Below are 15917 nucleotides of genomic sequence, written 5' to 3'. Positions count from 1 at the left end.
TCATCTGGTGCAAAACAGATGTTCCAATAACTTGAGTCCTTCATTCTCCAGTTAAACACAATGAAAGAAAAAAATCAAGGTCTTAATGCACGCTGCATTTATTTTTACTGTGCTCAAGTTTTCAAGCTACTATTTTAACTGCTGATTTTCTCTTCAGTTGTCTAATTGGTACCTGAGTTGTTACTTATAAAATTCACCTGGGATCAAGACTTCAGTCCAAACTTTAGTAGCACAGCTTTCACATACATGAAGAGTTCATTCAACTGGAGACATGAATCATATTCTTGGACAGATAGTCTCCAGAGAAAGAAAAAATGTCTTCAGGAAAAAAGTATCTATATACCTTTACATGCGTCCCTTGTTGAAAGCTTTACATTTCCCATCAATTGATTTTTCAGTGCTCACACCATAACTAAGTCAATGAAGTCACTTAAACAAGTACAGATTCAGATGAAAATTTAGTCTGCACGTAACTCCTGACTAATGGCAGCAGTATGAAAACACTAAGTAGCACAAATAAATCCAACTAACGAGAACTTCATACCAAGACGGCTGATAGGCCAGTAGGGGCTTGTAAGGGGAAAAAGGCAAGAGAACAACAACAAAACGTGTAGTCAAAGAAAGTGCTAGCCTCTTCACACTTCTACAACTAATATGCATTGAGAGAGACTCTAAAAATAAGGCAGCTAACTAAACACTTGATTGAAACAAGCCAAGTTCTGCCCAAGTTTAGTCTCCACTTGCCATTGCTACATTTAAGCCTAAGGTGGAGTGTTCCTTAGAAAAGCTAACTATTGCATTCTACTTCACATAAAATTAAGGCTCACAAGTTTTATTTCTGTGACACGCCTTCAATTATACCATGTACTGTGTTTCAGTGTACAGTGTACATGTTCTCTAGTGTCATAGACAAAGTGACCTCTGTTCAGAAGGCACCAATTCAGAATGTTAGGCCTATACACAGTCTTAATCTGTACCAAACATTGATATAATGATCAGCTATATGAACTGCAACCAACTACTAGGTTCAGAAAAGCCCTACACTCTTACACAACAGCAGCTTTGAATTCTGGGAAGGCAACAAACTGAATAGGAAAGTCATTCTACTTCATAGCATAAAGTTATTTGTTTCCCTCAAATTAGGTCAAAAAGGAAAGACAAGTCCAATTCTAATAGTTATAGGCATTAGCTACATAAACATGACAAAAGCACATTAAGGAATTCGATACTCAACTAACTGGTATTCCTGTTTTCTTCAGTTGTGAAAAATCAAATCTTTTTCACTATAGGATACGTTTAACAGCTCATTCATGCCATGAGACCATTGTGATATTGCTTATGTGGACTGTATGGATATTTTCAGCAGTCGAACTTGGTTGTTGCTACTTTTAAAAATTTGCAGGCTGGAGTAAAGAGGCCTCAAATATACCTGCTGCAGCTATAACATTCATCAGCTACATTTTATTCTTCTTTTGCCTTTTCCAATACAGGAAGTACAGCCAACAGAACATTAAACCATGTTTCACAAATTTATCTTTTCTTCAGAATTTGAATGTATCAGAAGACAAGATCAGCTCATTTATGTTAGTCATTTAACTTGCAATTACACATCGTTTGCATCAAAGTAAAAATAAGGGGCAGGAGGTACACAGAGAAAATTGAATCTGTTAGCAAAGGATTAGCAGAATGATCCGTCGTAGCTTTTGCTAAGTGCATGGTATTGGCTGTGTTTAACACAGACTCTGAAGAGCCTCCCTAAAGTATATAGCAAGGCTCACGAGAAGTCTGGTAGAACTAGCAGCTGCACTCCTCATATTTAGAAAAGCAAACTATGTAGGGGGGAAAAAAGTCCTGAAGAAGCTGCCAGCACCCAGAATAATTAGAAGCAGCAATGATTAAGAAAGCACTCATCAACTGCAACCATTAACTTACACCAAGACTAGGAGCAAACATCTGCCCTACTTTTCTATACTATCTCACAAAACAAGAACATTTGCAGTTCCAAGTGCTCGTACACATTACTCATAAGCATGCAGATTCTTATACAGGCACATTAAAACCAAAAGCTACAGACTCATGCAAATATCAACTACTCTGTCCTGATATTCCATCAGTTCATTATTTTCTCCTCACCACTCAGGCCTTTCTTGGGCACCTCACCTTTCAATCTCAAACTCAGAACTGGTTATTCTTTCTAGCTATCAAGTTTTGGGAATTTGTGCAGCTTTGTTTTATCAAACAGCATATACAAGTCCATCAACTACATGATCAGTATCACTTCCGAAGCACTACTGTCTTTAAGTAGACTTTGAAACGACCTTTGAGTAGCAACCAGAACATTTCAGGATTCAGTCAGTCTTTTCACACTAGGAGCTCTTCAAGAACAGCAAACGGCTTGCTGCCGATATATCTTCCATTATACAGCTGCTATTAACCTTATTGAAAGGTTACTTGCTCATTATTTGTATTCATTACAAATTTCTCAGGTTTGGCATGAGACTTAAGCCATAATTCATCTCCCAAAGCAACCCAAAACAAGCACACGAACAGAGCATGTACTAAACAGAACTTTAAGAGATCAAAACACCAGCATCAGGCAATCATGAAAGACACGTTGTCCTGGTTTGGGCTGGGATAATGCTCTTCAGAGTTGCTGATATGATGCTCTATTTTGGATTTAGGATAAAAATAAAGTTGAAAGTTCTTTTAGTTGTTGCTGAACATTGTTACTCTTTATAGAATAATTTAGGCTTGATGGGACCTCTGAAAGTCATTTATTCAATTAAAGCAAGGTCAATTTCAATCCACTTACTCACATGTCTGGTCATTTTCAGTGTTTCCATTGATAGAGATTTCACATGAGACACCTGAGACTTTCTTTTTCCAGATTCTCCTTAACACAATGCTCAAGGGCCATCTAATACCAAGTCTTTCCTGCCTATTTCCATATATATTAGCAAACACCACAGTATTCTACTATCACTGCAAATGCTCATTGTCACTTCAACTGTAACCATTCATCTTACAATCAAGATATCAACGCAATCATTTTTGCCACAGGCCATGTTTTCACAACTGAGAATACTGAGTAGGCCAACAGGCTCTCTTCCCTTATAACACAAGGTTTCATTAGTTACCAACCAGCAACCTAAGATTCAATTTTGCATGCTTTTCGGAACATATCTAGTAACTACTACTGCATAAACAAAGCATATAGTTGCACTGCATGTCTTCAACCTCACTCAAAAACTGTCACAACATTAAAAGTATTTAATCATTGTGCTAAGCCTCAAGTACTAGGTCAGAGCAGAGCAAAACAGACAAGCCATAGCTGTGTGAAATTTCTTGCTCCAAACTAAGTAACTCACATAAGAAAGCAAGACTTGAATTACTTCATGGGAAGGAGGACGTTACATACAGGCAATTCTGTACTTGAACCACTGATAGTTCCATCAAGCAATGGTACACTTCTATTCAGCTAATTGCTGAGATTTAAATTCTTACAGTAGCTTTTAGAAAGCACTGCTGTTTGGAAACATTAAGCTATATCATGCAGAACTTTTCTAAAGGCAGTGACTGTGGATGACTTAACTACAAGTCCATACATCAAACACCTTTCTTCACTTCCTACCTGGTTCCATAAAGCAGTACTGATCCATTTATGATAATGTGGATACACCTTTAATGCTTAGTACTGAAAGACAAGTAGTAGTGGGTAAAAAAGTTCAACATAGATTCTGTCCTTGTTATTCAATAGAGTTCTGGTTTACCTCACCTCCACTTGTCAGTGTTTTTATGACTGATGGCAGGTCTACACTCTCTTGCCAACAGTACTCTCCTTCCCACTACTTCCTCCCCACATTCAAACCAAAGAAGCTCACATTATTTTCAGAACACAGCTTATGTAGTCTACAATAGCCTTTTCTGAAGCTCATTGTTCTGCAGCTCCTGCAGTTGGGTGTTTGAAGGCAAAATCACCTTCAAATACACTTCTTGCTTTTGCATTAAGTTCTGATTGTACTGCCACCTCTATCCTAGAACCATTCAAGGCATTAGCCAGACACTGCCAGAAGTTAAACACCTTTTAGTAATTATTGAAATAAAAAGTTAAGTTGTGCCCCGAAAGATCTCTTAAGTTCATGTTCTGATACAAGGCTTTTTGTACATTTAGCTGTACTTAGCTAACACATACTATAAGAAATCACTAGTTGGATTAACCAAAGGTAGTAAAGTCATGAGCTTTTAGTTGACGAGGTTCTATTGCCTAACAAGCAACTTGTGTTAACTACAAGTGCTCACACTTGTTGCTGCCTCAAGGATTTCTGTACACTTCTGACTCCCACTGAAGTCACCTGTTCCTCAATTCTAGTTCGTTTAAAGGACAGTTTTACACACATCATTGCCAAGGAGAGCACTTCAAACTCTCATGGGTTCTTTTTGTTCCCCTTAAATGTTTCCAGAAAGAATTAAAAGAAAGCATGCATATTGAAAGTGGTTTACTGAAGCCATCTACAAGATCCTCAAGTTTAAAATGTTATGCTTAGACTATAGGGTTTGTTCCATGTGAGTAGGCTGTTTTTCCAAACAGCACAGGTAAAGGTAATGTAAATCATGACTTAGCAAAGCTTATCAGAATGGACTAATCTGCTCTGTTTCAGTTCCTTCTACACCCAGGCTTTTCAGGAAAATCAATTAAATAGCTTAGCTCCATCCTGTAACATTCACACCCATGCACCTACTCTGTCCCTCCTAAAACCGAGTAAAAGCCATATCTTCCATTTGCAGAACTATCTGACAAACATTTCCATTCAAGAGCTTGTTCTGCTCAAAGACTATAGTTGAACAATAGCTAATAACTAAGTCACAAATCTACTTCAAAATCTGCTTTTATAAGTTTATAACGCACAAGAGACTTTACGACCACATTATTATTCTCCTTAATTGATCCAAGATATCCACTTGAGATACATTGTTTTAATAAAACTCAACCATCCTCTTCTTGAAATAGGAGACCTTGGCACACAGAATACTGGAATCCTTGTTTACCATAATTTTCAACTTCTATGAGGGAAACAGTTTGTATTCACTTAAGTGTGTAAATTTACTTTTAAACTCTCAGGCCAAAAACACCATCAAGAACTTATCATAGATTTTCATTTATATTTAATAAAGCAGTTGCAGATCCATCTTTTCTGTTTGCTTGCTTAGAAGTTGTCTGAAGGTAGTTGACATTACCAGCCATCTTCTACTGGTGAGTTACAGTAATTACTCGGTTAACACATTGTGGAGTGACACCCAATCCTATTATTTTTAAACCTTTGAACTTAACTATGTCATTCAGTTTGGGCAGATGTTTTAGAACTCCTTGCCTATACCAGTCAGCTAGACTCTTGCTAGCCAGACGTTGGCTCTATTCTCATCCTTCAATGAGGCCATTCACACTACTGCTCAGACTGCACAGACCAAGGATTCATCTTGTTTTCATCAGCAAAAGACTATCCAGTACTGTTTCATATGCAGTCTGACATTACTATCTCTAATACCTTCATGGTATTTCCATTTTATTAAATCCCTGCACACTAACTGATGTTTTGATCACAGTGATTTGATCCATCCCAGCCATACTTCACATCAAAGACTAACACAACACTACCCGGCCTCTAAAACTACCAGTAAAGTTTAACTAAAAACTTAAAACTTCTGTACGTAAACAAAAACTTCTCATTTACAGTTGAATGTTTTTCAGTTAAACAGATGAATATACCTCCTAATTGGCCTACAACTTAGCACACCTATTTTCCCTTCTATTTGTAAACACACTACTACACATCTCAGCTTGTTTCATAGACAGCTACATTAGTTGCATGTAAATACCAACAGTTTCTCGAACTGGTACAGTCCCTCTCTATTTCCCATTTTACCAGCATAGAGAGCTTAAAGCAGTCATTGGGTACTCTTGGCTCTACACTTGCTCCAAGATGTCTCAAGATCAAGTAGTATCTCAGTTAGAGCTACAGACCCAACTCCTTTGTGGATGCAGGGATGGAAAGCATAAGCAGCTTGTTCCAATACCTCCACTGAAATACCTTCCAGGGGAAGGTTTTTTGGCCCTGTGAGTTGACACACCTTTCTTCAAATGAACTGTATGTATCTCTTCATCCTTCCAATCATCTTTTGCATTACTACAGTTTAAATTGAGACCAGATTTTGAGACCTGGTATTGCAAATGCATCTCAGTCCAAGCTAGTTCCATTTGTTTATTTTGAAGTAAAGACTGAAGTTTCACCTTGGTTTAAACAATCAACATTTTCTTCTTACAATAACATTCACATTGGGTTCACTCACTCCCCAGTTTTAGACTGTTCCAAGAATCTGATTTAAAACCACAAGGCACATAACATTATTTCACTAGTCAAAAGCACTTTAAAGATGAAATAGAAAAATCTTTTAAACTTGCTTTTTGTTGTGTTTTTTTTTTTTTTTTTTAAACAGAACTTTGGACTATCAAATGTTGCCATGATAACAGAAGCAGTTCACTGGCAGTTCTTAATCCATATTCTCATTAGTTGAAAAAGAGATAGGGTCACAAAAACAGTGACCTTCTTATTGTAGCAAAGCACTCACGCTATGAAAACAGAGCTTTGTCTCCACATGACCAACTTTGTTATTCACTGAAATAAACCGAAGTTTTAGAAATCTTCTATAGGGAATAGTCATACATGTCTAATTACAACAGCAATCCATTTTTGTTATCCTTTATAGAACTGTGGCCTACTTAGCTGTCCACCACTAACTTGTAAGGAAGAGGGACCGCATTGCCACTTCCCAGACACTTATTTTGTCCCAGCTGTCAACTATTTTCACAAGAAAATAGAGCCAAACATCATAAAAAAACAGAAAAACAAACAAGTTTTCCCCCACATCAGCAAGTTAGTCAGCTTCTGGGTGTATCCTGCTTCAGTGCTCATGCATGGAGCAGCAAAGAAGAGTTCCAATCAAGAGCGGGGCAGAACAAGAACATCCCATTTCGGTGGTAGCAAGTGGCTATGTCAGCACAACTTCCCACAGAAGAGTTTTAAGGTCAGGCTAAACATGATTACCTCAGTTTAATTTCAGCTGGCATCAGAATGAATACTATAATTCTTCTACCCCTTCCCCCTCCTGCATCAGTGCTTATCAGGTGCCTTTGAGAGCTCACCCTACCAAATAACTTGATTTCTTCCCGAATTATCCTTCTGAGTTGGGTTCTCCCCATAAGTCACTTACAAGTGGCAATGCAACCGAGACAGCAATAGCACAGCCACCCAGTCTGGTAGCATTTTCCGATTTGCTTTGCTAGAAAATGAAATCAGTTAAGGACACAACAGAAAGCAACTCTCAAACCACTACTTGAGGCTTTATAAAAATATATTCTTAAATTACTAGGAAGCAGTCAGTGTGCGTCTTCAGCAGAGAACACAATCAAATTACTGTGTCAAGAAAAGATCACAACCAAGGAACAGAACCGACTCACGTAGCTCAAAATGCTTCAACATCAGATTCCAACTGGAATTCTTAGCCAAGTCCTTACAAGAAAACTGTACTTAAAATCAGAGAGCTAGTATCATCGCCTATTCCTCCTTCAGGATCACCTGCCTCGTCACAATCCCCAGCTCAAAAAGAATGCTAGTTTGTATACCACATTTCTGGGGAGAAGTAGGTAATGAGGAACAGAAACAGGGAATGTTACCTTCTATAACCTTTAGGTTGACTAACTCAGCTCAACTTTCCCTTTTAGGTAAAATATTTCCTTTTTTGAAATAAAACCAAGAAGGAAAGGAAACTAAGTATAACACTTCTATCTTTGAAGAGCAATTCTTAAAACCTTGTTCAGTTTTTACTGCAACAGCACCACTGGCAAGGAAAAGCCTATCAGAAGACAGTCTGGAATGTTAGGAATAGCAATATAACAGTCTTGGGCTAAAGCAAGAGTAATTCTCTTGGCCATCTTCTGCATTACAGAGTAACAGAATCAGAGTGATTGAGGTCGGAAGGGACTTCTGGAGATCATGCACTCCATCTCCCTGGCCAAGCAGGGTCACTTGTAACACATTATACATCATCACATCCAGGCAGGTGTTGAACATCTCCAGAGCCTCCACAGTCTCTCTAGGCAACCTGTTCCAGTGCTCCATCACCTTCACAGTAAGGAAGGTGTTTCCTCATATTAAGCTGGAGCTTCCTGTGTTGCTGTTTGTGCCCATTGCCTCTTATCTTGTCACTGAGCACCTCTGAAAAAAAGTCTGGCCCCACCATCACAGCACCCTCCCTTCAGATATTTATACACATTCATAAGATATCTTTTTGTCTTCTGTTCTAAGCTAAACAGGCCCAGCCCTCTTCGCCTCTCCTTGGAGGATATTAGCTAGCTAGTCCTTGTTTATCTCCTCCACACCCCAAATTTTACTAGGGTTCCAAGGGCCCAACCATTTGAATCAAGAGGTCAACTCAACCAGATTCCAGAAGAAAACCGGTAACATTACAAAAACAATTGTGCAATGACATGTTCCTAGCTTTCTCCCACACCACTGATATATTAGCCCCACTGTGGCTGCTCACACATTCTCTTCAAAATATAGCTATTAGCTTCTGAACATTGATTTGTTCTATCTGCAACCAGACCAAAACTAAGCTCCAGTCTTAATTCCAAAACAGAAGCAGCAATTACATTTACAAAACCAAATGTAACCCCTCTGTCCGTTATATGCAAACTTCAATCATGGGAAGGAAGAACAAGTATTAGCAAGTGCTCTTTTACTTCAGTGCAACGCTAAGTATATATTCAACTCAGTTCAACATCAACATAGCTTGATCCTAGCTCCTGCACTAATATTTCAAAGGTCCATATGTCTCAGCCATTATTCTGATTTCACAATGCTGTTTTCTCCACATGTAACTAGAGCTAAAGCACAAGCTAGCACTACCTCCACATAGGGCAAACAGTGCCCCTGCATACTCCGCTTCTTACTATGCTCTGAAGACCTTTAGCAACAGACAGTAGAAAATTAAATGCAATCTAAGACACAAGAGGAAAAAATAAAAAAAAGGTTAGCCTCATGATTCAAATTGAGTTGTCAAGGACAGTCTCAGAAAGCCAGTTTTATAAGGTTAAAGCTTTACATCCAACTACTCACAGAGAATGTTTACAAAGCCTTAGCAACTTCAAAGCTTCCTCTGGAATTTCAACTTAAACCATGTAAAACACAGTGATGCTAACATGCTCTTGAATTATGATCTTCTACACATGTTAACACATTGCAAATTAAAATACTTGTGTTTACCCCAATACTAAGCCTTCATATGTTTACAACACATGTTGAACTAATGAGTGAAGTGATCTATAAGGCAGCTGGAAGTTGTTCTGCAACAAGTATTCCAATTCTCAGTTTAAACAGAGAAACCGCTCAGTCCCTTATCCCCTTTAAAGAAAAAAAAAAACAAGACAAGGTGCTCTTTTCCAGGAATTGGGTCAGGCTCAAAAGCAGGACTAGAGGAGAACACCTCAGTCCTACTCCTTCAAATACTACTAGTAGTATACAAGATAACTACAGATACATATACCACTTCCACCCAGGAGCACAAAATGCTTCCTATTCCTCTTTACATGTATTTATCCCCAAATAACAAATGAATAGGTGTTAATATACTTAAAGAAAAGCAAGGGATATCAACAGGCAGTTGCTCAAGTTACCACTCAAACCTTTTGATGGGAAGGTTTAAGAAGTTCCAAATGATCTTCAAAGTCTTCTGAAACACAACATGAGTAAATCATCCTGACACACCAGCCTGGAAGAAAAGGCTAAAGTCCTCATATGTGGCATCCTGTTGAAATACATAAAAATAGCTAGCTAACAGACACAGCAGGAGGTCGAAAGGAGCACTGTGCTTCTGCTCTGCATCTTTGTTGAGTTGCTAACTGCATTAGAGACAGAAAGAGAGGTTAGACATTAAGTCTTCCCTAGTCAGCCTGATAAACAAAGGGAAACTTCAAGCTCTAATGGGACCAAATTAGAACAGTAGTCAGTATGAAGAAGTACCAGTACCAGATAGAGGATGTTACCAAACTGCTTAGAGAACAATGAAGGTTCTCTAAGTCACATGAAGTTTAAGTAGATAGTGATTATATTTCAATAATTCAAAGTCCCAGTCTATAATACACCGAAGAGATAAACTGTGTTCTAGCCAACATCAGTAAGGCTGCATTTGGAGTTGTCAACCACAATACTGTACTTCATGTATTAGCCACCTAGGGAATCGATGTTTGAAAGCCAAAGTATGCTCAAAGCCCTTCAATATGATCCACCATGAACCACACTTCCTTTGGGAGTTCAAACCTCTCCTCCTTAGAAGGAATTTGATATTATTACAATACAAGTCAACCTGTTTTTAAATGGGAGGAAGGGGGTGTGGCAATAAGTATCACACATCTGAAGAGTTATAGCCCATCACTCCTCCTTCATTGCAGAGTCAGCAAGTTATCAATGACTTAGCACTGTAACCTACCGCACATAGCCATGAACTTGTGGAAACGGGTTGTTATTCTAGCACACACACTTAAGTCCAACAGCCTCCCTTCCAAATTATACAGCTGTTGTCTCAGCACTACCATATAATAAACTTGCCATTACCTACACAGAAATACAATGCAACTGCAGTCAGAACCCAAAATGAAATGCGAAGTCATCACTAAGACTTCATCATTGCTATTCGCTGCCTTTCATTGTAAGCTAAAAAGACACTGTCCTGCTCCACAGTTATAACTAACACACTGCTACAGTAACAGCAAGGGTAACTGCAAAGCACATCTTCCTAGATAAAGAAAGAAACTAGTGTCTTATTTCAGAATATGAATTGCACCAACGTGTTCTACACCCATTGCAAACTTAACCTGTCAGACCAAGGCACGCAAAATGTCCAGGTCCCAGGAAGCACTACTTATCAATATCTCCTAGATGAAATGCATGCACCAAGTCCATGGCATCTTGAGTATCTTCAGCAAATCATCTCTGGCACAAGTAAGTTGTAGTCTTCATTTCCAGACAAGATACCTACAAGTTAACACAGACACAACAGAACTCCTAGGTACAGGTTTCTTCATAATACGTATTTCACTGGCAAAGTCAAATAAACTGTAATATTGATATGAGAGTAATGATAACACATAGGTACAAATGACCACAGGAAGCCACCTAGTCCTGCTCAAAGTAGTCATATCCTCGTGCACGGAGCCTCATCCAGTCAAGTTTTGCATGTTGCCATAGAATTAAAGTCCTCAGCCAATTTGGGAACCCTCTCCAGTATCTCATCTCCCTCAGAGAGGCTTTTTTTCCCCCCTCCTTACATTGACCTGGAATTTCCCACACTCCATATTACATATATTTCTCATATATTTATTGTGCTGCACCTCTGAGGAGCTCCTGGCTCAGTTTTCTTGGCACATTTCCCTCAGGCAGCTGCAGGCTCTCCTCCTACACTCTTGCTCCAGCCAGAGAGCACTGCAGCCTGCCGCAGGGCTCACTCTGGTACCTCAGCACCTTCACTATACTCATGAGTTCTCATCTAAGCACTGTGCTCCAGTGTCAAACTGAGGCAAAGGATCACTTCACTTGACTTGCAGTCACGCTCAACAGCCCAGGACATGGTCGTCTTGCTTTGCTGTGGGGGCACAGTGCTGACACATCCTGTATTTATTGTTCCCTGGGGCCCCACATCTGTGCCTTCCAGGCTACCTTTCAGAGCACTGGACCACAGCCCACGCTATTGCATATGGTTTTTCCAGTCCAGATGTGGGACTTGGCACTTGCCATTGCTGAGCTCCATGAGGCTGCAGCCAGCCTGTTCCTCCAGCACACTGAAGTCCGTCAACGCAGCACTCCTGCCTTCTACTGTAAACGGTACTCTGGGTTGGCATCTTCCACAAGTTTGCAGTAAACACACTATCCTGTCTTAAAATACATGAAATTACATTTGCCCCAATACCAATTAAGCCACCAGCTGCACATGGCTTAACTGAATACCACCCTTCAAGCCACTCCCAGCCACCTTCTCAGCCATCATGTGCTGAAAAAAGACCTGGAGGACAATTTGGTCTGCAATCTCTACAGTGACTGAGGCAACACTGATCAAACTGTAGTTTCCCGGGTTCTCCTTACCTCAGGATAGATGTGATATTACTTTTTCCACTTGCCAGGAACCTCCACAACCTGATGCGTTTTGATGAGTTTTTAAAGCTAACAGCAAACAATGACATAAGCCAACTCAATGAGCACCCTCAGAAGCAGACTTTCTGGCCCATGGTCTCAAATACGCACAATGACTTAAGTACTCTTAAATATTATCTTCCTCTACAGTGGGTACTGCTAAATGTCAACAACTCTACTAGGAGACTCAGGGAACTAAGAGGCCAAAGAGCACGACTCAGCAGCAAAAACTAAACCAAGATGTATTGTACATCTTGCTTTTTTCAACCCCCATATCCTTCCTCACGAGGTCCCCAACCCCATTGACCAGCAAGTACACCTTTACTTTTTCTTCTGTTGTCAGTATAGTCATCGCAACCCTTCTGTCAGCCTTTAGCATCCTTTAGTCATTCCAGCTGCACCAAGCTTGAGCTCCCCTCGCTCTGCACCTGCACTCTCAGATACTGCCTCCATGTTCCTCCTGCTTGAACCTTCCACAGACTTGGCTTATTTTGATGAGCCTCAGCCATGAGTTCTCTGTTCTTCCAGCAGGTCTGACAATCAGCATGGATTTCTAACACATCGCAACAGCCATTTCTAGTCGTTTGCAGTTTTTTTCCCCCCTTGAAGACAGTCAGCTGTCCTCAGATCATTTGCTCACTAGAGCAGTTTCCCCATGAGAACATGACAAGCAGGTTCCTGAATAAGGTGAAATAATCTCTCCCACAGTCCAGGATTATGACTATCAAGGCTGTTTAGTCCTCCCAGGATTTCAAACCTAAGTGTCAGAATCACTGAAGTCAAGGCTGCCATTGACTGTTACAGTCAGTTCTTCGTGTATGTAAGTACAGAATCTTGCATAGTCAGTCCACGTTGACCTCCAACAACAAATTAACTTGAGCATATCCCAAGCATCTCCTGGATGGTTTGTGTGACACCACAATACTCTTTCAGCACGGATGTGCAATTCAGCCTGTTTGTTTTCCATGCTGGATGCACTTGCACATAGGCAGTAGGGATAGGATTCTCATTTGTGCTGCCTTGACAACTCGAGTCAAAAAGCATCATGTCCCCTTTAGACACTTGTTAATTATTCCTTATGGTTTCACTTTGACTTGCAGAGAAGTGTAAGAGTATTCCAACATACTTAGTTTAAAGCCCTTCTCAGAAGTTAGGAAATCTGTGGGAAAAGAAACTCCCACCTTAATCTCTCAGATAGGCCTTATCTCTACCTCAGTCCTTGTTCCTTAAGGAAAACAGCGGTCAGACAAGTCAAAGCCTAAACTGCAACACCAGCCATGCAGCCAGGTGCTGACCTACTAGATGCATTCACTGTTAACCCAAGTCTTTTTCCTTCACTCGGAAAGGCAACTAGTTTGTGGTATCTGCACTTCCATCCTTCACCCTTGCCCCCAGAGCAGTTTAGTCACTCTTGAAAATGACTGGGGCTACCATCCTTGGTGGCTACAAGGATATCTGTAAAGAGTAGTCACTTCAAGATCACTCATTCTCTCCACTACAACCTGGATCCAAAGGGAAAACCTCTGAAGACTTCACATCAGGTCAGCAGATGGGATGCCTCAAAGACCCAGAGTAAACTCTCTGGTAACTATTACCTCCCTTTTCTTTCCAAGGACAGTAGGTCTTTTACACACAACAGGAGACTATTAAGATGCATAGAACAAAGTGCAAACACACAATGAAACCACTAAGCAATTTTCATGTCTTCCATCTGATGATTAAAACTGCTAAGACCACAGTTTCAGTTACAACTCCATGAGGACAAACCCCAGCTAGCAGACAGTAAGTTAATAAGCTTCCTTAAACATGAAAAAAGCTGTCACAACACCTTTCAGTTGACATATCTGTGAAGGTCAGTCAAGTTCCCACTATGCTGACAGGCCTAGCCAATACTAATGGAGATGGCAACATGGACACCTGGAGACCGCCAGCAGCATTTGGTGTTGACGGAGTGCACAGTCCTTACAGAAAGCTTCAGCATAAGCTAGCAAAAAAAAGTTACCGACAAGAATTCTGAATTTAAGATAAGCACCCAGGCACCTTTTTTGTCAAACAGATTTTAAGGAAGAAACAGTGTTCTTGTAAGCATACAGCAACAGCTTCAAGCATTCAGCACTCCCTGTCCTAAGAAGTATACCTCCTACACAGATTACCGAACTGCTAAAAAGACTTCTGAGGAACACTCGTGTGCAACATCTCTAAATGAAGGGATGAAACGCTCAATCCCCAGGAAAGCTCCAATTCCCTTAAGCAGAAGGCTACTCTTCCAGTCCTTCCCTTTCTATACAGGGTCCTGTCCTTTCTCAGCTATTAGGCATGTAACATCTATTCTAGGAACTTCTTCTTCTGTAAACCTCAGTTATGTTGTAATTTGAAGTACAGATAGCAACAAAGTCACAAGTCCAGGAAGGCGGCTAAGCATTAGCTTCGCATTTCCATTTACTTGTACAGTTGGAATGGTATCTGTCAATAATTAACAACTGTTGCCATACCATGCAATGCAGAGTGACCACATTTTGTCAGCAGCAAATCATGAAATACGATGACTAAATCTCAGCTGTCGATTGCAAGATCTGATGAATTTTCAGTCACATTACCAAGTTACAGGGATGTGTGCTGCTCCCTGCATTGCTGACACTGCAGTGGAGGGCAGCATTGCCAGTCATTCCAGCAAGTTAACCCTTTTTTTCTAAGGCTATGCATCAGGACAGCAAGTCAGTTACTGATAACCAAGCACAAGAACACCTTATAATAGCTGCTGTATTTACTGCCTAAATCCGTTTTCCATCTGTCACGCTACCAGCATTACTCACAGCTGTGTGCTATAAGAGACTGGTCTCACTGGCTATGTACTGAACTTACTAAAATTCTTCCTAAATTAATCATTCTTAATCTACAAGTCAAACCACTGTACAGGACAACCTTATTTCAGAAGAAATAGAATTCACTTTTAAGCTTGAAACATCTAAGTAGTTGCTAGATGTGGAAGAAATTTAGAACTACTAGCTACACTAGCTCCTGTGCACCCAGGCTCAAAAGATAAGGCTCATTTCACCTGGAAGGGACTTCTGTAGGGTATCCAACCATATCACCAACCTAAAGCGGGACCAACTTGGAAATCAGATCACATTACTCATGGTCATATCATCATCTAGTTCTGAATGTCTTCAAGGACAGAAACTCTACAACATGTTTCTGTGTTTCATCCGCCTTGTAGAAAAAAAGCATTCTTAACACGACTGGAATTTCCCTTGATGCAGCTTTTGTCTGTTCCTCTTCCCCTTTCTCTAGGGACCTCTAAGGAGGTCCAATCTTCGTTTCCTCTCACCCTCTAAGCCACTGCAGACAGCAATTTGCATTCCCGAGAACTGTGTGGCCATGCTTTCACCTTTTATCCCACAAAGGAGCACTGCTGACCCATTAGGACCCCTAGCTTCCCTCCTGTAAAGGCTTGTGTTTTCTCCAGCTCACACCACATCCCTGCTGCTGCATGGGGTCATTCTGCTCCAGAATGATATGGTATTTGCCTTCATTGCATTTCTTGAGGTTTAAGCCTGCAGACCTCTTACTCCATTAGCCCTAGCCTCCAGAATATCCACTACCCCTCCCAATACATTACCATCCACAAGCTTAATGGCAGTTTATTACTAATTTGCATGAACGGTTGGTGTGAAGACA

At 40.3% G+C, this 15917-nt stretch overlaps 1 protein-coding gene across 3 annotated transcripts in view; it reads right to left on the bottom strand.

The window, feature by feature from the left end:
- The window catches only part of NECTIN3 (nectin cell adhesion molecule 3), a 63885-nt gene that overhangs the window by 39897 nt on the left and 8071 nt on the right, over positions 1 to 15917 (bottom strand). The window lies entirely within an intron of this gene.

Source organism: Oxyura jamaicensis, chromosome 1, assembly GCF_011077185.1.
Source record: "Oxyura jamaicensis isolate SHBP4307 breed ruddy duck chromosome 1, BPBGC_Ojam_1.0, whole genome shotgun sequence".
NCBI lineage: Eukaryota > Metazoa > Chordata > Aves > Anseriformes > Anatidae > Oxyura > Oxyura jamaicensis.
This window is presented reverse-complemented; position numbering and strand designations above follow the sequence as displayed.